We start from the raw sequence: 16,347 nt of genomic DNA on the forward strand, positions 1-16,347 counted from the left end.
AGTGACTCCAGTGCTGGAGGAAGACCAAGTGACTCCAGTGTTGGAGGAAGACCAAGTGACTCCAGTGTTGGAGGAAGACCAAGTGACTCCAGTGTTGGAGGAAGACCAAGTGACTCCAGTGTTGGCGAAAGACCAAGTGACTCCAGTGTTGGAGGAAGACCAAGTGACTCCAGTGTTGGAGGAAGACCAAGTGACTCCAGTGCTGGAGGAAGACCAAGTGACTCCAGTGTTGGAGGAAGACCAAGTGACTCCAGTGTTGGAGGAAGACCAAGTGACTCCAGTGTTGGAGGAAGACCAAGTGACTCCAGTGTTGGAGGAAGACCAAGTGACTCCAGTGTTGGTGGAAGACCAAGTGACTCCAGTGTTGGAGGAAGACCAAGTGACTCCAGTGTTGGAGGAAGACCAAGTGACTCCAGTGTTGGAGGAAGACCAAGTGACTCCAGTGTTGGAGGAAGACCAAGTGACTCCAGTGTTGGAGGAAGACCAAGTGACTCCAGTGTTGGAGGAAGACCAAGTGACTCCAGTGTTGGAGGAAGACCAAGTGACTCCAGTGCTGGAGGAAGACCAAGTGACTCCAGTGTTGGAGGAAGACCAAGTGACTCCAGTGTTGGAGGAAGACCAAGTGACTCCAATGTTGGTGGAAGACCAAGTGACTCCAGTGTTGGTGGAAGACCAAGTGACTCCAGTGTTGGAGGAAGACCAAGTGACTACAGTGTTGGAGGAAGACCAAGTGACTCCAGTGTTGGAGGAAGACCAAGTGACTCCAGTGCTGGAGGAAGACCAAGTGACTCCAGTGTTGGTGGAAGACCAAGTGACTCCAGTGTTGGAGGAAGACCAAGTGACTCCAGTGTTGGAGGAAGACCAAGTGACTCCAGTGTTGGAGGAAGACCAAGTGACTCCAGTGTTGGTGGAAGACCAAGTGACTCCAGTGTTGGAGGAAGACCAAGTGACTCCAGTGTTGGAGGAAGACCAAGTGACTCCAGTGCTGGAGGAAGACCAAGTGACTCCAGTGCTGGAGGAAGACCAAGTGACTCCAGTGTTGGAGGAAGACCAAGTGACTCCAGTGCTGGAGGAAGACCAAGTGACTCCAGTGCTGGAGGAAGACCAAGTGACTCCAGTGTTGGAGGAAGACCAAGTGACTCCAGTGCTGGAGGAAGACCAAGTGACTCCAGTGTTGGAGGAAGACCAAGTTACTCCAGTGTTGGTGGAAGACCAAGTGACTCCAGTGTTGGAGGAAGACCAAGTGACTCCAGTGCTGGAGGAAGACCAAGTGACTCCAGTGTTGGAGGAAGACCAAGTGACTCCAGTGTTGGAGGAAGACCAAGTGACTCCAGTGTTGGAGGAAGACCAAGTGACTCCAGTGCTGGAGGAAGACCAAGTGACTCCAGTGTTGGAGGAAGACCAAGTGACTCCAGTGTTGGAGGAAGACCAAGTGACTCCAGTGTTGGAGGAAGACCAAGTTACTCCAGTGTTGGTGGAAGACCAAGTGACTCCAGTGTTGGAGGAAGACCAAGTGACTCCAGTGCTGGAGGAAGACCAAGTGACTCCAGTGTTGGAGGAAGACCAAGTGACTCCAGTGCTGGAGGAAGACTGAGAATGGAAATTATCAGCACAATGTTGTGAATCTAATGATCAACAATGTTGTGAATATAATGATCAACAATGTTGTGAATCTAATGATCAACAATGTTGTGAATATAATGATCAACAATGTTGTGAATCTAATGATCAACAATGTTGTGAATCTCATCATCATTCAAGCAAATTACTCACATTACTCCACTTAACGCCCCCTCCAGCCCCCCCTCGCAACAACATGCACTATGACCCCCATATCACCTCCATCTACCTACCCACTTACCTCTTATTTATTTTTTTTAATTCCGGGGGTAATGACCCCGGCAGCACGATCCCAGATCAGATCTGGATGATGCTCTGATCAATAAGGCTGTTGGTGCTAGCAACACGTAGTCTATCATGCATTAATGTATCATCCCCCTCCCCAACGGCCCCCCTCCCCACTCAGCCAGAAACATTATACAAGTCTTATAATGAAACCGAGTCTGGAGAGAGAGAGAGAGAGAGAGAGAGAGAGAGAGAGAGAGAGAGAGAGAGAGAGAGAGAGAGAGAGAAGACTGGGGGAGGAGGTGGGGGACGAGAGAGGGGTGGGAAAAATGTGGAGCTGAGAGATGTGGGGTCTTTATGGAAGAGAACATAAAGGCCATTGTTGTAGAGGCAATGACTCGTGACAAGTGCGCGGGATTGCTGCAGGGGGACAGGGGTGCTGGAGAAGTGATGGAGGTGCAGGAGAGGATGGAGAAGGTAGTGGAGAGGGAGGAGGTGGTGGAGAGGGGGTGCAGACGGTGGAGAAAACGATGGCTGGAGCAAATGAAGAGGACGAGGTGAGGAAGAGGTGGAAAGGGGGAGGGGTAGATAAAAGTGATAGCACAGGGGGGTGAGAGGAGGAAGCTCCCCCACCACCCCCACACGTGCCTCCCCAACAATTATGATGGCGATGCTCTGGTGGTCCGTGTGAGAGGAGGTATTAAGGTGTGTGTTGGCCTGGCCTCGCTAACTACCCTCGTAACCCGTGGTAAATAATGATATGGGCCTTGTGTCGTTATGCAACAACACTTTTGATGGGAGCGGGGAGGGCTTGGTTATGGTGGGGTGAGGGCTAGGTGATGGTGGGGGTGAGGGCTAGGTGATGGTGGGGGTGAGGGCTAGGTGATGGTGGGGGTGAGGGCTAGGTAATAGGATGATGGCTGGGTGATGTAGCGGTGGGAGTGAGGGCTAGGTAATGGGATGATGGCTGGGTGATGGTAGCGGTGGGGGTGAGGGCTAGGTGATGGTGAGGGTGAGGGCTAGGTAATGGGATGATGGCTGGGTGATGGTAGCGGTGGGAGTGAGGGCTAGGTAATGGGATGATGGCTGGGTGATGGTAGAGGTGGGGGTGAGGGCTAGGTAATGGGATGATGGCTGGGTGATGTAGCGGTGGGAGTGAGGGCTAGGTAATGGGATGATGGCTGGGTGATGGTAGCGGTGGGGGTGAGGGCTAGGTGATGGTGAGGGTGAGGGCTAGGTAATGGGATGATGGCTGGGTGATGGTAGCGGTGGGAGTGAGGGCTAGGTAATGGGATGATGGCTGGGTGATGGTAGAGGTGGGGGTGAGGGCTAGGTAATGGGATGATGGATGGGTGATGGTAGAGGTGGGGGTGAGGGCTAGGTGATGGTGAGGGTGAGGGCTAGATAATGGGATGATGGCTGGGTGATGGTAGCGGTGGGGGTGAGAGCTAGGTAATGGGATGATGGTTGGGTGATGGTAGAGGTGGGGGTGAGGGCTAGGTAATGGGATGATGGCTGGGTGATGGTAGCGGTGGGGGTGAAGGCTAGGTAATGGGATGATGGCTGGGTGATGGTAGCGGTGGGGGTGAGGGCTAGGTGATGGTGAGGGTGAGGGCTAGGTAATGGGATGATGGCTGGGTGATGGTAGCGGTGGGGGTGAAGGCTAGGTAATGGGATGATGGCTGGGTGATGGTAGAGGTGGGGGTGAGGGCTAGGTAATGGGATGATGGCTGGGTGATGGTAGAGGTGGGGGTGAGGGCTAGGTAATGGGATGATGGATGGGTGATGGTAGCGGTGGGGTGAGAGCTAGGTAATGGGATGATGGTTGGGTGATGGTAGAGGTGGGGGTGAGGGCTAGGTAATGGGATTATCATGTGGGTCTCAGTAGTAGTAACCAGTTACCAGTACCGTCTGACTCAACGATCAACCGTCTCTTGAGTCACGGTCTTTCATATTGTGCTGAGTTGACACTAGGTACCCACTACGGGGTACTGGCCAGCCGGCTAGGCAGTATTGTGTGAGCAGTGAGATAGGGGCTGCGGGCTCCCTCCACATAACAGCAATTATAGTATTAACAGCCTACGTGAGTATTTCTACCCTAATCCACGTATCGAACTCCCACATGATAGGATGATGGCTGGGTGATGGTAGCGGTGGGGGTGAAGGCTAGGTAATGGGATGATGGCTGGGTGATGGCAGAGGTGGGGGTGAGGGCTAGGTAATGGAATGATGGCTGGGTGATGGTAGAGGTGAGGGTGAGGGCTAGGTAATGGGATGATGGCTGGGTGATGGCAGAGGTGGGGGTGAGGGCTAGGTAATGGAATGATGGCTGGGTGATGGTAGAGGTGGGGGTGAGGGCTAGGTAATGGGATGATGGCTGGGTGATGGCAGAGGTGGGGGTGAGGGCTAGGTAATGGAATGATGGCTGGGTGATGGTAGAGGTGGGGGTGAGGGCTAGGTAATGGGATGATGGCTGGGTGATGGTAGCGGTAGGGGTGAGGGCTAGGTAATGGGATGATGGCTGGGTGATGGTAGCGGTAGGGGTGAGGGCTAGGTAATGGGATGATGGCTGGGTGATGGTAGCGGTGGGGGTGAGGGCTAGGTGATAGTGATGATGGCTGGGTGATGGTGGGGGGTGGGGTAGTGTGGTGGAGGGGGAAGGGGTAAAATTTTAAGTAAATAATTCGATACATCAGCAGTGTGCTGCTAGCTTAGGCTAGACTTGGACTTGCCTAGTATGGGCCAGTAGGCCTGCTGCAGTGCTCCTGTATTATGTTCTTATGTACCTTACTCTATATTATACGTATACAGTGGGAAGGAATTATGAGGTGTTCCATTAAGAGTTAAGGGGGACGTCAGTTTCCCTGTCTTATAATATGTTATTTTCCAGTATAATCTACCCTGTCCATAATTACTATCACATTTGCTTTGTCTGTTTCGTAAAGTGAAGTCCAGGATCTTTCCTTAATTCATGGTATAACTTAATAAACCTTTGAGGACAATTGTGTTGTGCAGGTCTGAGACAGTAATAGTCCTCTACAACACAACTGCTGAGGCCTCTCAGTCTGAGTAAAGCCCTGTCCTCATCACCACAGGCGGGGCGAGGTGGTGATGAGGACAGGGTGGTGAAGAGGGTGGGGTGGTGATGAGGGCGGGGTTGTGGTGATGGTGGGGTGATGGTGATGGTGGGGTGATGGCATGGGTGGTGGATGGTAGTGATAGAGTGGTCTACCTACATTGAGTCTACCTGGAGGGTGTAAGTAAGTTCATTCAGGTATACACAAATACAGTTACATAGAATTATCGTACATGGCAGCATATGTGTAGAGAAATTGGGGTAACCCAAAAAAGTCAGACAGAGTGACTTATTTCCATTGGGGTGCTACTGAACAGGAAATATTCACATCTAAGTATTGGAATGTCACCTTGATAAATACAATGGTAGACTAGCGCCTGCGTGGTATTTCTCAGTCTTAACATTAACGTTGACTTAAAAGGACTGTGGTCGCCCCTGCACCACCTTTAATATTTGTTTAAACTGTCACGGAATGACGCTGCTGGACAAGAGGAACAAATGTACTCTTACACTACCTGATCACCTATATGTAGTTTACCAGTAACCCAGTCCTGATGTGATCGCTTTCCCGTGGACCAACGTAGTCACAACAACCTTTGATGAGTTTCGAAAATCATTCTACTCCCGGAGCCCGGCCATGGGCCAAGCTCGTCTGGAAATGACTTGCACCTATTAAACTCCCCACTGAAAACAGCTAGGGTCTAGTGATAATTTTCTGTATGTGTGAAGGTAAAATGCTGAAGAGTCTCGGTCCCTTTACACTTACTAACGCCATGATTTTTTCTACATTTAAAAAAGCACCAGTTACTTACGCTTTACTTATTAAGGCAAATCGACTGCACAAGACTACTTTAATTACTAAAATACAGAGTAAAGTAAACTTATGAATGTACACTGCAGACATAGTTACCCTAAAATACCTCCACTCGCTTACACTCAATGTTCTCGTAACCAGGAAACAGTAATTTCAACACACACACACACACACCACACACTCTCTCTCTCTCTCTCTCTCTCACACACACACACACAAACACACACACACACACACCACACACTCTCTCTCTCTCACACACACACACACACACACACACACACACACACACACACACACACACACACACACACACACACACACACACACAACACACACATACACAACACACACACAACATATATAACATACACAACACACACACACACACAACACACACATACACAACACACATACACAACACACATACACAACACACACATACACAACACACATACACAACACACATACACAACACACACATACACAACACACATACACAACACACACATACACAACACACATACACAACACACATACACAACACACACATACACAACACACATACACAACACACATACACAACACACACATACACAACACACACACAACATATATAACATACACAACACACACACACACACAACATATATAACATACACAACACACACACACACACACACACAACACACACACACACACACACACACACACAACATATATAACATACACAACACACACACACACACACACACACACACAAACACACAACATATATAACATACACAACACACACACACACACACACACACACACACAACACACACACATACAACACACACAAACACACAACATATATAACATACACAACACACACACACACAGGTTTAGTGAACAAAACACGTCTACCATATCACTCCCAACTAATTTGCTAGGAATTAGTCTGCTAGCAACTAGTTCGTGTAAAAAAACATAAAAATTCCGTGTATGACATGTATAAATTCATATATACATAAATACAAAGCACATATTGAAATTCTAATCCGCATTGAATTTAAAGTATGCAAAGTAAAGAGCATAATCAGACTTAACTGTTCCTGTCTAGAGTAAAAAAAAAGTGCTGTCATCCAGGGAAGGCGGGGGGTGTGGGGTGTGGGGTGGGGTGGGGTGGGGTGGGGGGGGTGTTGGGGTGTGGGGTGGGAGGGTTTTGGTGAGGGTCCAGGTGAGAGACCGGGCCGCGGGGGCCATGATCTCATGTACGTCATTCATTGTTACTCAGTGAAAGGTAGCCAGGGATTTGTGGATCAGAGAAGACGCAGTGTATATACATGTGCCCCTCTGAGTACAGTACATGGTATGGCTGGAGGAAGATGTGCAAATATACGCAGGTGTGTATTTCTCTATATACACAGGTGAGCATGTCACGATATATACACAGGTGTGTATCTCAGCATATACACAGATGTGTGTCTCAGCATATACACAGGTATCTCAGTATATACAGAGGTGTGTATATCAGCATATATACAGGTGTGTATCTCTCACTTTATACACAGGTTTATGAAACTCAGTATATACACAGAAAGTTGTGTATCTCTCAGTGTATATTAAAACAGACGTATGTATCTCAGGGTATATACCCAGGAAAACATCAATGTACATACAAAGAAGTGTATACACTCACAGAGAAGTGTATATCCTTTAGTTTATTTATATAAATTTTATTCTCTGTTTATTTCTAGCTCAACCCACCCCTACCCATTACATTTTGCCCGTCTCCCCTCCCCTCTCTACAGATAATACTGCTTCTCCTAGTGCCCCTTTTCCCCGTAGAGACCACACAGTCCCATGTGCAATGCTTGGGAGTGATAATGTCAGAAGATCTCACAATCAAGAACAACAAGAATGTTGTTATTGCTACTGCAAGGAAAATGACACGCTGGATAACTAGAACTTTCAAGACAAGAGATGCTGAGCCAATGATTTTTTTAAGTAACTTGTTCTCTCCAGGTGAGGTTCACTAACACTTTCCTTCGAGGCAGACAAAGTTATTGAGCTGGAAAATATGTGGCACTACCCATGTACATTGAATTATTATTATTATAATCAAAAAGAAGCGCTAAGCCACAAGGGCTATACAGCGCTGCAGGGCAGGAAGGAAGCGAGGGCATCAGGTGGCAAAAGGGAGGTGGATGAGTAATAGGTTACGGATAACAGCGGAGCAGTGGATAGTGGAAGGGTAAAGGGCAGCAAGAGACTGAGCTAGAAAGGGCTGAGGGAAGTGCGTAAGGTATCATCATCAGAGTTTGTGGAGTAAATCAGTCGTTGTCAAGAAGTCAATGAGAGAGTCAGGATTAAAGGAGGGTCCATCAGCAAGAAGGGAAGGTAAAGAGAGAGTAGTAGAACGAAGACGGCGTTGGAGGTAAATTCTGCGTGCTCGTTGATAGAGAGGGCAGTCTAACTGCTCACAGAGAGGTACAGGGTGCCTCTCCATGAGATACCCGTGAGTAAGACGAGTGTGGCCAATGCGAAGACGGGAGAGAGTGGTCTCCCAACCATGGCACTGATGACAAGAAGACGGCCAGTAACCTATGCTCGGTTTAATAGAATGAAGTTTGTTACCAAGCAGAGTTGACCAACGTTGTTGCCAACGGGCACTGAAACATCTAAACTACAGGGCATTCTTGAAGTCTCTTCAACTGTATTCCTTGGAACGTAGGCGAAAGGGGTACATCATAAGTTACACCTGGAAAATCCTGGAGGGACTAGTTCCAAACTTGAACACCACAATCACTCCGCGTGACAACAAGAGACATGGCACACAGTGCAAAATACCTCCAATAAAAATCGGGAGAACTCGATGAGTGTCAAATGTTCCCTACTCTTTCACACCCTGGTCTCAGACCGAGCCGCGGGGACGTTGACCCCTGAAACCCTCTCCAGGTATACTCTCCCTCACTGCATATGGAGAATTACGAACAAACTTCTTTCTTCAGGGGAAAACTTCACAAATTCTTTAAATAAGTGCCTGACCAGCCGAACTGTGGTTCGTACATTGAACTGCGTGTGGCCAGCAGTAACAGCCTGGTTGATAAGGCCTTGATCCACTAAAAGACCTAGTCTGCGACAGTGGGTCGCGGAGGTATTGACCTCCCCGGAAACATCCTTCATGTATCTTCCCTGTGTCTCTACCTCTCCTCCATACAGATCACACAGCTCCTCCTCATGTCCCTCCCCTCCCCTCTATCTAGTTCCCACAGCTGTTCCTCGTGCCCCTCCTCCTTCAACAAGAGACTGAGGGACAAGGGTGGAAGAGTGAGTCAATAAGTCAGCATTTAGGAGTTGCCGCCGACCATTCTGGTGATCCCAGTCGCCCTAATTAATCATGGGCTGCTGAATTCATCAGCAGCGCCTTCCAGTCTTACCCTCCCAAGTCGCAGCCGCACCCCACCGCTGCTACCCCTCACCCGCACCTAAACCTAACTGCTTGATCAAGCCCCTGACCAGTTAACAAGGCCTGGTCTCAGGCCGGGCCCCGGGGAGCGGTGATCCCCCTTCCCCTTGAAATCGTTTTCAGGATGAGTGGTATCGTACTGTCTTTATGGTGGCATGTTCACTCCCAGGATGAGTGCTGGTGACCAGTTAACGCACTCCCAGGGTGAGTGCTGGTGACCAGTTAACGCACTCCCAGGGTGAGTGCTGGTGACCAGTTAACGCACTCCCAGGGTGAGTGCTCCTGACCAGTTAACACACTCCCAGGGTGAGTGCTCCTGACCAGTTAATACACTCCCAGGGTGAGTGCTGGTGACCAGTTAACACACTCCCAGGGTGAGTGCTGGTGACCAGTTAACGCACTCCCAGGGTGAGTGCTGGTGACCAGTTAACGCACTCCCAGGGTGAGTGCTCCTGACCAGTTAACACACTCCCAGGGTGAGTGCTCCTGACCAGTTAACACACTCCCAGGGTGAGTGCTCCTGACCAGTTAACGCACTCCCAGGGTGAGTGCTGGTGACCAGTTAACGCACTCCCAGGGTGAGTGCTGGTGACCAGTTAACGCAATCCCAGGGTGAGTGCTCCTGACCAGTTAACACACTCCCAGGGTGAGTGCTCCTGACCAGTTAACGCACTCCCAGGGTGAGTGCTGGTGACCAGTTAACGCACTCCCAGGGTGAGTGCTCCTGACCAGTTAACACACTCCCAGGGTGAGTGCTCCTGACCAGTTAACGCACTCCCAGGGTGAGTGCTCCTGACCAGTTAACGCACTCCCAGGGTGAGTGCTCCTGACCAGTTAACACACTCCCAGGGTGAGTGCTCCTGACCAGTTAACACACTCCCAGGGTGAGTGCTGGTGACCAGTTAATGCACTCCCAGGGTGAGTGCTGGTGACCAGTTAACGCACTCCCAGGGTGAGTGCTCCTGACCAGTTAACACACTCCCAGGGTGAGTGCTTCTGACCAGTTAACGCACTCCCAGGGTGAGTGCTGGTGACCAGTTAACACACTCCCAGGGCGAGTGCTCCTGACCAGTTAACGCACTCCCAGGGTGAGTGCTGGTGACCAGTTAACGCACTCCCATGATGAGTGCTCCTGACCTAAATATATATTCATAGAAAAGATCAATATTTGAGGTGTGATGGTGGTGGGTTTGTGTGTGGCACTGGCTTGATGTGCGGTGGTGGTGGTTTTACTAGTAAGTGTGGCACTGGCTTGATGTTCTGCTGCAGATTCGCCGGTATAATCGCCCGGCCCAGGCTTTTTCCAAGAGGTGGCCCGGCCTTGGCTCCCTGTCGAGTGAGTGTCTCAGACCAATGTCTGCCATGGGAGGAGGTATAAAATACCAACACAATGAAGGTATTGCTTATGTGTTAATACTTCCACCTCATCTTCTGGGACCAGCTGTTCCTAGGCCTAGCCCCATTCCCAGCCCCAACGGGGCTCAGATGGAGAAACTAGGCACCTTGGGCTGCCACAAACCCCGCCCACACTGGGCTCGAAGGGTGTGGCAGCTGCATAGCAGCAGACGATGTCAGAAGGTGCAAAGGCAGCAAGCACTACAGGATCCTTTTGGAGCCACACCCCAGCTTTAGGCATTAAGCCCGAGCGCTGGGGAAGCTCAAGAATGCCTCTTGCTGTGAGTGTTGCTGCTGCTACTAAAACACTTGTCCGTTGCACTCTGTATGATCTGGCTTGATGTGTGGTGGGGGTGGGTTTGTGAGTGTGTGTAGCACTGGCTTAATGTGTAGTGGTGGTGGTGGGTGAGTGTGTGTGTGGCACTGGCTTGGGATGATATAAAGATGAGCACACGAGGTGGTAGTTTTCCCAACCGTTAAGATAATATCAATATGAATAGTCGTCTTCTGACCCCTGGCGCTTCTGATGGTCGTCTGGGTAACACTTAGGATAGCCCTTATTCATCTGCTGATTTCATGGTCCACACTGACGCTCACTCACTACAATGTGAATATGCGCTGTGTGTGAATTCAATTACCCATAGTATGTCCAGGAATTACTTCACAGCTCCTGGTCCCGCTTTATAATCTATACTGATTTTCATTATTGATTCCTGTTTTCCTGGGCGTATCATACCGATGTATGAAGCTTGCATTCATTCACTTCCGTATATTCACTTTCCTATTTATTCTTAATACAGTGCGGCCAGCAGCAACAACCTCGTTGATCAGGCCCTGATCCACCAGGAGGTCTGGTCATGGACCGGGCCGCGGGGGCATTGATCCCCGGAATACCCTCCAGGTAGGTAGTGCATGTAGATCATTTTTATGACCTCACCAAGCTCCTTCAAATTTTTAAAACAAATAAACTGAAGTTATATCCTAGCATTCTTGTAGCCAGGGATGCAACAAATACACTAACAAGTACAATATTTATAAGTGTAAAGTGTCTCAAGTCTTTATACTTAAATATAAAAGATGTGGAAAAATCTGGGAGACTTCACACAGACATTGGGCCAGGAGCTATGACTCGACCCGTGCAACCACAATTAGGTGGATACATACACGCACACACACACACACACACACACACACACACACACACACACACACACACACACACACACACACACACACATATGTAGCAACAATGTGCAAGGAGGCTGAGGAGAGGTTTGTACCTAAGGGTAACAGGATTAATGAAAAAGCCAGGATGAGCCCATGGTTTACCCAAAGGTGCAGGGAGGCAAAAACCAAGTGTGCTAGGGAATGGAAGAAATATAGAAGGCAAAGGACCCAGGAGAATAAGGAGTGCAGTCGTAGAGCCAGAAATGAATATGCACAGATAAGAAGGGAGGCCCAACGACAATATGAAAACCACATAGCAGCGAAAGCCAAATCTGACCCGAAGCTGTTATACAGCCACATCAGGAGGAAAACAACAGTCAAGAACCAGGTAATCAAGCTAAGGAAGGAAGGAAGAGAGACAACAAGAAATGACCTTGAAGTATGTGAGGGACTCAACAAAGTGTTCACAGAGGAGACAGAAGGGGCTCCAGAAAGACGGAGAGGTGGGGCACACCACCAAGTGCTGGACACAGTACACACAACCGAGGAAGAAGTGAAGAGGCTTCTGAGTGAGCTAGATGCCTCAAAGGCAATGGGGCCGGATAACATCTCTCCATGGGTCCTGAGAGAGGGAGCAGAGGTGCTATGTGTACCCATAACAACAATATTCAATACATCTATCGAAACAGGGAGATTGCCTGAGGCATGGAAGACAGCAAATGTAGTCCCAATCTTTAAAAAAGGAGACAGACATGAAGCACTAAACTACAGACCAGTGTCACTGACATGTATAGTATGCAAAGTCATGGAGAAGATTATCAGGAGAAGAGTGGTGGAACACCTAGAAAGGAATGATCTCATCAACAGCAGCCAACATGGTTTCAGGGACGGGAAATCCTGTGTCACAAACCTACTGGAGTTCTATGACATGGTGACAGCAGTAAGACAAGAGAGAGAGGGGTGGGTGGATTGCATTTTCTTGGACTGCAAGAAGGCGTTTGACACAGTTCCACACAAGACATTAGTGCAAAAACTGGAGGACCAAGCAGGGATAACAGGGAAGGCACTACAATGGATCAGGGAATACTTGTCAGGAAGACAACAGCGAGTCATTGTACGTGGCGAGGTGTCAGAGTGGGCACCTGTGACCAGCGGGGTCCCACAGGGGTCAGTCCTAGGACTAGTGCTGTTTCTGGTATTTGTGAACGACATGACGGAAGACTCCGAAGTGTTCCTGTTTGCAGATGACGTGAAGTTGATGAGAAGAATTCATTCGATCGAAGACCAAGCAGAACTACAAAGGAATCTGGACAGGCTGCAGACCTGGTCCAGCAATTGGCTCCTGGTGTTCAATCCCACCAAGTGCAAAGTCATGAAAATTGGGGAAGGGCAAAGAAGACCGCAGACGGAGTACAGTCTAGGGGGCCAGAGACTACAAACCTCACTCAAGGAAAAAGATCTTGGGGTGAGTATAACACCAGGCACATCTCCTGAAGCCCACATCAACCAAATAACTGTTGCAGCATATGGGCGCCTAGCAAATCTCAGAACAGCATTCCGACATTTTAAAAAGGAATCGTTCAGGACCCTGTACACCGTGTACGTTAGGCCCATATTGGAGTATGCGGCACCAGTTTGGAACCCACACTTAGCCAAGCACGTAAAGAAACTAGAGAAAGTGCAAAGGTTTGCAACAAGACTAGTTCCAGAGCTAAGAGGTATGTCCTACGAGGAGAGGTTAAGGGAAATGAACCTGAGGACACTGGAGGACAGGAGAGATAGGGGGGACATGATAAGGACATACAAAATACTGAGAGGAATTGACAAGGTGGACAAAGACAGGATGTTCCAGAGATGGGACACAGCAACAAGGGGACACAGTTGGAAGTTGAAGACACAGATGAATCACAGAGATGTTAGGAAGTATTTCTTCAGCCACAGAGTAGTCAGGAAGTGGAATAGTTTGGGAAGCGATGTAGTGGAGGCAGGATCCATACATAGCTTTAAGCAGAGGTATGATAAAGCTCACGGTTCAGGGAGAGTGACCTAGTAGCGACAAGTGAAGAGGCGGGGCCAGGAGCTTGAAGTCGACCCCTGCAACCTCAACTAGGTGAGTACAACTAGGTGAGTACACACACACACACACACACACACACACACACACACACACACACACACACACACCACTGGCTGTATTTAAGAGGAAACTGAGAGTTTCCAAGGGACATTCCTCCATAAGCCAAGGTGTGCTTCTTACTGTATGTTAGACTACATGCTGCTACCATAACTAGACAAACTGATAAGACTAGCAACATAGACACCTGGTCTGAGAGCGGGCCGCGGGGGCGAGTATCCCCGCAATTATCAGGTAAACAACCTGTGACCACTTTCGAGACAGCTTCTACTCTCGCAGCCCAACCTGAGGTCACCACTACCACAGCCAAAACACCCAACACAACCAGTACAACCACCGCCACCACCAACACCCTATATAACCATTACTACACCGACAGCCAGCAGCATCAAAAGTCACCAGCACACATCAGCAACAGTACAAGAAAATAACACCCTACAAGACATTCTGGTCTCTCCCTTTGAAGAGAGTGAGAAGCTTTGAGTCAAGTTTTGCTCTGGTTCATCAGAACAACACTCGCTCTCACTCTTTCCACAAATATTGATACCATCCTCCTCCCATCTCCAAAATATTTGTCCAACAAATTGGCAAACCCAGCTATTTTTTTATTTAAATACGATCAAAGTGGAAGTAAAAAATCGAGTGATCGGAGCAGGTTAATGACTTCCCCAGCAATCCGTGAGGTCGAGGCTCAAACAGTGAAGCCTAAGGGAAGTCGACCTTGTGGTTGGAGGAGCGTAAGAGCAGTTAGCCCACCAGGGCCACAGCCTAACACCATAACACCTTTAGCAAAACAATAAAAACTAATTTCTTGCAGTGACGTTTTGGGGAGGTTCTCAAAATATGGATGGAGAGGGGGTGAAGGGAAGAGTATGTAGGGGTGAAGGGAAGAGTGTGTAGGGGTGAAGGGAAGAGTGTGTAGGGGTGAAGGGAAGAGTGTGTAGGGGTGAAGGGAAGAGAGGGTGCATGGGTTTAGAGCAGGTCGCTTCTGCCTCTCGCAGCTACTGGACCACTAACACATGGAAGACAAAATACAGATATAGTATACGTAGGGTTCAACGCCCCCGCGGCCCGGTCTGTGATCACAGACTTCGCAAAAGTCTTTGACAAATGCGATCATGGTGAACTAGCGCACATAATGCAAGCAAAAGCAATAACTGAAAAAGTGAGTAGATGGATTTTTAAGTTTCTGACCAACAGAATGCAAAGAATAATAATAATAAACAGAGCTAAGTGAGAGGATCCCACAACGAACAGCTCTGCTCCACAAGGCACACTACGTGCCCTCATCGGCCCATACTTTCCCTCAGCTTCAGATCGACAGGTACACATATCATAAAGCTTTCTCATCCTTTGCAAATGATGCTAGAATCTGTATGAGTGGCATTCATTAAGGACACAGTGAAACTCCGAGTGGGCCACAAAAGAATTTGATCACTATGGACAAATTTCAGTTCGTCTTTTATGGAAAAATTGAGGAAATAAAACTAATTCTAACCACTCAATAGAGCTAAAATAAAGTTAAGAACTTAAGAGCGATAATGTAAGAGGATATCATTTTCAAGAATAAACAAGTGTCATTATCACAACCGAGAGGAAAATTATAAAATGGATAATGAGAACCTTCAAAATAAGAGAACCTTCAAAATAAGAGAACCTTCAAAATAAGAGAACCTTCAAAATAAAGAGATGTCAAGTCAGTGATGGTTCTCTTTAAGTCATTTGTTCTCCTTAAGCTGGAATATTGCTGGATATTAACAGTCCCTTTTAAGGCAGGCGAAACTGCACATCTAGAGGATGTTCAGAGAACCTTCATTGCACTTACAGAGTCAAGTACATAAATTACTGGGAACGTTTGAGGTCCCTGAACCTGTACTCCATGTAACGCAGACATTTTATACCTGAAAAATCCTACAGGACCTGAACCCGAATCTGCACACTGAAATGACTCCCTACGAAAGTGATAAGGTCGGTAGAAGATGCAAAACACACTAAATGAAAAACAAGGGTACTATGAGAAAACTAAGAGATAACACATTATGTGTAAGAGGCACAAGAATTTTCAACATCTTTCCTTCATACATAAGAGGTTTACCAGCACACCTTCGGCTGTCTTCAAGAGGTAACTTGATAAGTTCCTTGAGTCCGTTCCTGACCAAACGGGGCTGTGGTTCGTACCTTGAACTGCTTGAGGTCAGTAATAACAGCCCAGCTGATTAGGCCTTGATCCACCAGGAGGCCTAGTCTGAGACCTGTCCGCGTAGAGGGAGGGGTTGACCCCCGAAACTATCTTTGAGGTATCCTTCAGGTAACTGGGGATGGAGGGGGGGTTAAGGGAGGAGAGGATGTGTGATGAAGGGGAGGGGAGTCTGTTAGCTAAGCCTTACCCCTACCTGCCTTCACTCCTACATTATAATGAAGACTCCTGTATCATTAATTATTTATTCCATTTTGCTTAAATC

The 16,347-nt window shown here is 48.3% G+C and overlaps 1 protein-coding gene across 1 annotated transcript in view; it reads right to left on the minus strand.

Moving 5' to 3' along the window:
- Nucleotides 1–16,347, minus strand: part of LOC128684558 (zinc finger SWIM domain-containing dorado) — a 627,263-nt gene that overhangs the window by 150,688 nt on the left and 460,228 nt on the right. The window lies entirely within an intron of this gene.

This window comes from Cherax quadricarinatus, chromosome 4 (genome assembly GCF_038502225.1).
Source record: "Cherax quadricarinatus isolate ZL_2023a chromosome 4, ASM3850222v1, whole genome shotgun sequence".
In the NCBI taxonomy this organism is placed as follows: domain Eukaryota; kingdom Metazoa; phylum Arthropoda; class Malacostraca; order Decapoda; family Parastacidae; genus Cherax; species Cherax quadricarinatus.